Below are 8,175 nucleotides of genomic sequence, written 5' to 3' on the forward strand. Positions count from 1 at the left end.
AGTAATTGCTGTTGCAAATTACTGTTGCTAGTTACAAATGTAAGTATGCAGAACAGTGTTCTTCTATCAATGCCTCAATGTTTCACTGTAAACTCTTTTCTTTTTTCAGAAGCACTTGTTCCTTATTGCTCACTACTGCTTTATTGCTTTAACTCAAATTGATGACTTTCTTGTTGCTGTATCTATTTGCCTGTCTGTCATCTATCTATCTATCTATCTATCTATCTATCTATCTATCTATCTATCTATCTATCTATCTATCTATCTATCTATCTATCTATCCATCTATCTATCTATCTATCTATCTATCTATCTATCTATCTATCTATCTATCTATCTATCTATCTATCTATCTATCTGACACCAGGGCTTCAGGCTTTGGTAGGCTCTCTTGCTCATGGCTGGTACTCTACCACTTGAGGCAAGCCTTGAGTCTGTCTTTTTGCTGGCTAATTGGTTTTTTCTGCCCAGACTGGCTTCAAACTATGATTATTCAGAACTCAGCCTTTTGAAATCCCATGTTTCTGTCTGATTCCCCTGTGGCCTTGTCAGATGTTTTCTGTAGCAAGATACAAGCACCCTTGAGAAACTGAGACTTCAGAAGTCTCACTCATTGGATCTGATGTTCTCTTCTTAGACTGTGACACATGGTTTGCAGTTCTGTAATTTCCCCAAATCTTCAGCCAAAACAGGACTAGAATTTCAGGACCAGGGCAGCAGAATCTAATATTAAATTACATCCCTCTATTTCCCAGAAAAATTTGTGGGGTAATTTGAGGGTCCCAGTTCAAGTATAGTGAGCATGGGTCTTCTACATGGGTTTGTACCCATTGGAAGAGTGATCTTTTGAGTTTGTCATACATATAGAACATACACAAACCTATAACCCAAGAATAAGCATTAATTCTCAGGAAATACATGTTCTAAAATTATATTGAGAAGGAGAGGATCATTTAATTGTCACCTTGGATGAGGCTTTCATGTCTTTCTTCCATCTGTAAGTCGTTTAATTTAGTGCTTGGGCTAGCCAGAGCTCTAGTAATAGAGCTACTGACTCTTCAGTGGCACTTCTTTGTTTTCCAGAAAACAGACTTAGAAGTGCCCAGTCTGGCAAGGTCTCACTTGAATGCCGGTTCAAAGGACCTTTGCTCCTGTTGTCATGGAGAAGGCAAAGGACAAACTTTTTCCTTTAACAGATTCATTTTTTATAATAGTTTGTTCTTGTTATATATATTTTTTTGCTCTTTAAGTGATTATCTCAGAGAAAATCATTGCCGAGTTGAGCATGATGGTGCACACCTATAATGCCGGCACTCCAGAGGCTAGGGCAGGAGGTTGGCTTGAGAGTCACAAGTTCCAAGCAAGCCTAAGCTATGTAGAAATACCTGTCTCAAAAAGAAAAAGAAGGTGGCTGGGAAGGTGGCTCAGTGGTAGAGTGCTTGCCTTGCATGCATGAGGCCCTGGGTTCAATTCCTTAGCACCATCTAAGCAGAAAAAGCCGGAAGTGGCACTGTAGCTGGAGTGGAGCACTAGCCTTGAGCTGAAAAGCTGAGGGACAGCGCCCAGGCCCAGAGTTCAGGCCCCATGGCCAGCAAAAAAGAAAAAAAAAAGAAAATAGCATTATTGCCATCTGGCTTTATTTAGTAGGAATTAACTGTCACTCACTAATGCCCAGTGACTATCATTTAATCAATTTAATTTAATCTTCATTTAATTTAATTTAACCTTCATTTAATCAATTTAATTCTTACAACAACTTTATGAGATATTATTCTCTTTACTGTCAAATGAGAAACATAGTCACAGTCTGGTATCACCCCCATTGTTTAGATTAGGGTTAGATTTGCAGTTTGTTTGATTACAAAGTTCATATTTGTTGTCAAGCTATCACCACTTTAGAAAGTTTTCGGTTGTTTGATAAAATTTGGACTGTGTAGTTGTCCTATTATTATCTGAGAATAGAATTTTGAACTCTGCGATATTGTTCAGTTTACATTTATAATTGTAAGTTAATAATTGTTCAATTTATGTTTATAATTTTGTTAATAATTGCTTTATGACATTTGTACTCTAGAACTTAGAATACAGGAGAAAAGATGGTTTCTTTCATTTTAGGAGGAATGTCTGTTAAGATAACTATTCATACTAGTAAATGGTTATTTGTACCGCTGGATACCAGGTAAATACAATTTGACCTTATTTTCAGGTTTCATGGTAAACATGACTTCTTCAAGTCTTGCAGGCTGGGGCAGAGCCCTTTGGGTTACAAACCATGTTTGTATTTCCTTCATAATCCTTTTAACGTTTACTTTCAAGTCTGACCTGCTCAGAAATGGAGTCTATCTTACCCCAGCCCACATTCATACCCCTTTGCTATCTTGCGGGAAAGTGATCTGAGTCCTGACTCTTGTCCTTAGGCTCTTTGTGCTAGTCCTGTTTCTGGTAATACTATCTTAGTTTGGGCTCCCCTAGAAGCCCCAAATTAGACTTTTGGTATTATGACTTCTAATAGCAATGTCCGAAGGGTGAATGGAACACTTTCTAGTAGCCTCGTGAGGGCAGGTGGGACAAGGAAGTGAACGATGCCATTAATGAGTGCATTTGTATTGTGATAAAGTATATAGCATAAAGTTTACCATCCAACCCATTTCTAACCATCTTGACAGCTTGGCTATTTCAGGTGCACTCAGGTTTGTGGAACTATCCTTGCCATCCTTTCTTTTTCAAATGACATTGTATGCCCATAAACACTAACTCCCAGCTCCCTTCCCCTCCTAGCCCTTGCCAACTCCACTGTGATTGGAGCTCAGGGCCTTGTGCTTTCTATGTGCAAGTCCTGAACTTGAGCACAATTCTCTTTGCCTTTTGCTGTGTTTTGGTTTTGTGAGGTAGAGTCTCGCGTTTTTGCCCAGGCTGGCTTTGAACTGTACTCCTTCTGTTTCTGCCTTCCAAGTAGCTGGGGTTACAGGTATGAACCACCACTCTGGGCTCTCTTTTATATATATTCAAGAGTGATTTCCTAGTAAAGCATAAGTACACCTCAAAGCATGAGAGGCAATTAGCTAAAAGTCAGCTGTCTTCATGAGAATAGTACACTTCAAGGGAGAGAGAGGTGAGCAGCTAGGTAAGGGGCCAACTGTATGTTAGTTGTCAGGACTTGAAGGTCTTTTTCTTTGTTGTTGTTCTTTTGTGTGTAGGTACTGAGGCTTGAACGCAGGGCCTGGGTGCTACTCTTCAGCTTTTTCACTCAAGGTTGCTACTCTTAGCCATAGCTTCACTTCTGAATTTTTGCTGATTAATTGGAGATGAGTCCTCAGACTTTCCTTCCTGGGCTGGCTTTAAATTTCAATCTTCATATCTCAGCTTCCTGAGTAGCTAGGGTTACACATATGAGCCACCGGTGCCCACCTGGCTCAGGGGCTGGAGGTATTAATCCAACATTGTGATGTTAGTGAATGGGAAGTAAAATTGATTTGCTTCATGTGACCATCTCCAAATGGCCTAGTTATAGTTCCTAGATTTTTTTTCTTTTTCCTCCCTCCCTCCCTCTCTTCTTTCACTCCTTCCTTCCTCCTGCCTTCATTCTTTTTTCCTTTCTTCCCTCCTCCCTCCTTCCGTTTCTTCCTCTTCCCTTCCTTTTTTCCTTTGGGACAGGATGTCAGTATGTAGTCCAGGGAGGCCTGGGATTCACTATTGTAGTAAAGACTGGCCTCAGGCTTAGTATACTTCTGCCTCAGCCTCCTACATGCTGGGATTATAGGCATGAGTCACCATGCCCAGATGAAGATTTTTTTTTCTAATCTACTGATATACACAGCTTCTGAATTATATTTCTTATTCCCACTCTGCTTTCTACACTATTCTCCATAGTGCTACCAATCATATTTTCTGATGTACAGGTTTGAACATGCCAAATTTTCCTTGAAACACTTTTGGTATTGTCATTAGTCTATGGAATTAAATTATTGAGAACTTTATGTGGCCATTCCTAAGCTATAGAATTCTTGTGCTTCTCTTCTCTTAGATTCAGCCAAACCTCTCTCGTCGTGTGCATGATGACAGATTGCACTCTTTTAGCTTTAGTGTTGCTAGGGATTGTGACTATGGCTTTGGTCACCCGAGGTGAAGGCTGTACCACTGAGCCCCATCCCCATCCCCAGACCAAACGCTTTAATCACCTTGAACTTCTCTCATGCTGTTACCAAGGTTCTCAGTGTTTTCTTAATTGGCAAAAGCTGATGTCCTCACAGAGGCTTATCTCCTCTCTGAAGTTTTCTCTCATCTGTCCTCTACAGAAATATCTTTTGCCTCCTGTTTACTGGTTGGATATTCATTCTGGCATGTAGCTTCTGATATTGAATTTTGAGTATTTGTGTAGTTCTCTTTAGATGTCAAGCTAGACCAGTCCCCATTATTGCACATAGTAAAAAATGTGTTTTGCGTTAATAATGATTAAATGACTGCCAAGGCTCATCAAAAAGACAAAGACAAACCAATGAATCTCTTCAGGATTATGCCCGTCATTATGTGATAGTTTATCTGGGTTTATGAATGCTTTTAAAGAGAAGTAGTGGTTCAAAAAACGATTTTGATGTTATAGTGTAGGTCAATGTCAGATCTTACCAATAGAGGGAACCCTAGTGTAATTTACAGCTAATAGGAAATTGAGAGTCTTAAAACATTCCATATTAAATGAAGTAAGCCAGACCCAAAGAAATATAGGTCCCATGGTTTCCCTTATTTGCAACAATTAGTATATGTCTAGGATAATCTTATCAGATGAGCAGAAAAGTTTAAAAGCTATGTACATAAGACCATATAAAATGATGCTAAGAGAAATGAGCCCTAAGATATGGACACAGAGGGTTTTTTTGTTTGTTTGCTTTTAATGTATTATGTGATGTTTTTGTTTCTTTTGTATGTTCTTCCTCCTATAGTATATTCCCTGTTGTCACCGTATTTGACTTCGGTGCTCTGCATCTTGTACTTACACTTACCTAATTTGGGGAGGGGAAGGAGAATAACAAAATGTTGTAATAAGGACACAGGATGACCCATTGCAACAATAATATTCACAAGACACTATGTTGGAAATTAACTTTACAACTTCGGTGGGGGGGGGAGGAGTGAAGGAGGCAGGGGAGGAGCGAGATAGTAGGAGAAAAACAAAGGAGGGGGTAACAATGTTCGACAAGAAATGTACTCATTACGTTATTCATGTAACTGTAACCCCTCTGTACAGCATCTTTACAATAAAACAGAATTTAATAAAATCATTCTCAGCAGCTTGTGCCAACAACCATAGAATAGATTCTAGGTGAATAGACAAGAGCTGATGGCTATCACTTGCAAATTCATGGAGCATTATCAACATTAGTAGCACATACACCAGATGCCTGGACATCTGCATGTTCATTAGGTGTTAAGAAGGGACCTGTCTTTTTTTTTTTTTAAACTGAGGACTCCTTCAGGACCCCAACCTCATGTGAAATAACATTTATCTTATGAGATGTTTATTTATTTGCTACCTGGTCTTTAAACTCTGAGCTTTGCACTAGCTAAGAATGTACTCTTAACTCCTGAGCCATGCTCCTATTCCTTTATTGCGTTAGTTATTCTTGTGGTAGTGGGCTGAAGATTTTGTTCCTGCTGGCCTCCTACCACTACCCTCTTGCTACATGACAGGCTTGTGTCACCAGCCTAGTTATTGATTGGGATGGGGTCTTCCTAACTTTCTTTTTGCCTTTGCTGGCCTTGTTCTTCACCTCCAGAGTAGCTAGAATTACAGGCTTGAACAATTGCTCCCAGCTTCCAAGGATGTTTTGAAACAAAGCTAAGGTATTATGTGCTGCTTAGGATAGTACCTATCACTTTAGTACTCAACAAATAAAAATACAGTGAAAATAATAACAGGAATGGTAATAACATCTTTTGTAAGAACTGTTACTGACATAGGTAGTTAAACTTTGTAAAGATTTCTCGTCCCTCCCTTCCCTCTTTTCTTCCTCTCTCTTTTCTTCTTTCTTTCTTTCTTGTTTCTTTTCTTAAAATTTTATTTTATTGAAAAGATGCTGTACAGAGGGGTTACAGTTACAAGAGTAAGATAATGAGTACATTTCTTGTGGACCATTGTTATCTTGTTTGTTTCTTTCTTTCTCTCTTTCTGTGCAAGTCTTGGGGTTTGAACATAGGGCTTGGGCACTGTCTGCTCAAGGCCTAGTGCTCTACCACTTGAGCCACAGCTCCACTTAGAAATAAAAATTTCATGGATTTACATTCCCATACTGGCTTTGAACTGTGAGCCTCAGATCTTAGCTTCCTAAGTAGCTAGAATTACAGGCATGAACTATTGGCACCTGGTATGAATTCTATTGGACATTAAAGGGGACAGCTAGATCTTTGTAAACTATGGCATATTAACAGAGTGATAGACATTGTCCCATTTGTTATTGTCAAAAGCTACTTCTCAGAGCAAGACAATGAGAAAGGGTTTGCTGTATCTTTTTTTTCTGATCAGAGAGTTCTTGTACAGTGAAAAATGCAAACATGTTGCATTCTGGGAAAAGGGCCCAAGTTGGAAGTGCATGCTCTTTAGATTCCATATAGTTGACTAGAAGACAGAACCAAGCAATCCAACAATATGCTATTTCTTCAAGGCCCTAAACAAAGCAACCTTGGCATTCTGAAATAATTTCCTCACAAAAGTTCAGTTTTCTTCTATAAATCATGTTCAGCTAAAAAAAAGCCAATGTTTTTCTTCATTTTTTGAAATGAGTCCATTTTATCAGGATTTGTATTTTTCTTGGTAATTTATTTTAGATCCAAACTGCAAGATTTCACTGAAAGTAGAAAGTTCATTGTTGTTTTGGGTAATGCTTCCTGTCTTATCTCACTTAAATCTTCTGGCTTGAAAATGACAGTTATCTGGCTGCTTCTTATTATGAAGTAATTTAGTGAGAATTCTTTCAAAGTCATACTGTTCTGCCTACTGGAGAACATGATGTGAGCTCTAATGAACTTGAACATTCCTACCCCTAGCCTTGCTGACAGAATCCCATGCCTATCTCTTGCTATGAATCTGCTCCCTGTCTGTAACTTTCTTTAGCAGTTATTTGATGTTCCTAGTCTGTCCAACTACTTGGGGCATTCATGCAGCTTGGGCTGTATACTTACAACTTCATATAGTAAGGATTCAAAACTCTGCCTTACATGGCCTGATCTCGCACGCTTTCCTTTGAAACCCCAGTGGAAGTCTGTAACTCTTGCATTCTGAATGCATGCAAAACCAGTAACACATTGCCAAGGTATGCCACCTGCAGAAACAGTAGCTGGGTCTCTTCATGAACGCACATAGGGAAATAAATTCTGCAGAAACAAGTTCTGGGGAATACTTATCTAGGGAGTCCTGGGGGACTTGACGAATCTCTTCTCAGAGCAAAATCTTTCAAAATGATTTAATTTTATACTTTTGAGCCTGTGAAGAGTGAGGTCTTAATTATTTCTGAGAAGCCATCAGGGCATCTTCCTGAAGTTTCCACCACTTTCTAATAGCATCCCCAACTGGTGGTCAGGTCTTCCAATGCATGAATTTTTGGTAACCACTTATTTTATTTTATTTTATTTTATTTTTGTCAGTCATGGGGCTTGAACTCTGGGCCTGGGCACTGTCCCTCAGCTCTTCAGCTCAAGGGTAGCACTCTACCACTTGAGCCACAGTGCCACTTCTGGCTTTTTCTGCTTATGTGGTGCTGAGGAATTGTACTCAGGACCTCATGAATGCAAGACAAGCACTGAGCCACCTTCCAACCCTTTTGATGCTTTTTAATTATCTAGTTTGCTGATCTCTCATTGAAGTTCTTTGTATCTTTTTTCTTCAGGGATAAAAGTCCTGTTTTTCTTTTCTTGTAGTGTCTGTTTTTGATCCAAGGGTGGTACTAGCCTCATAGAAGGAGTTTTAAGGTGTTCCCTCTTCTGTTTAAGAAGAATTCAATAACTTTCCTTCATGTAGGCTGGATTTCTAATAAGTTTCACTAACATTTAAAAAATCTTGGAATGTCTTTACTTTGACTTTAATCTGTGGGAGATGGTTAAACTGAAGATAGTATTCTAACTGGCACTGTTGTCCTTTGAATTCTTTGTATATATTACGCCACTATCTGTTATGCACTGTCTCTA

At 39.1% G+C, this 8,175-nt stretch overlaps 1 protein-coding gene across 1 annotated transcript in view; it reads right to left on the reverse strand.

The window, feature by feature from the left end:
• Window positions 1-213: 213 nt before the first annotated feature.
• LOC138826928 (alcohol dehydrogenase 1-like) overlaps window positions 214-8,175 on the reverse strand; it is a 37,308-nt gene continuing 29,346 nt past the window's right edge. The window contains exon 10 of the transcript XR_011371906.1: window positions 214-273. The gene's annotated coding sequence lies outside the window, so the exon portion shown is untranslated. The remainder of the gene's footprint in view (window positions 274-8,175) is intronic.

Source organism: Dipodomys merriami, unplaced genomic scaffold, assembly GCF_024711535.1.
Source record: "Dipodomys merriami isolate MVZ:Mamm:240054 unplaced genomic scaffold, mDipMer1.0.p SCAF_15, whole genome shotgun sequence".
NCBI classification, from domain to species: Eukaryota; Metazoa; Chordata; class Mammalia; order Rodentia; family Heteromyidae; genus Dipodomys; species Dipodomys merriami.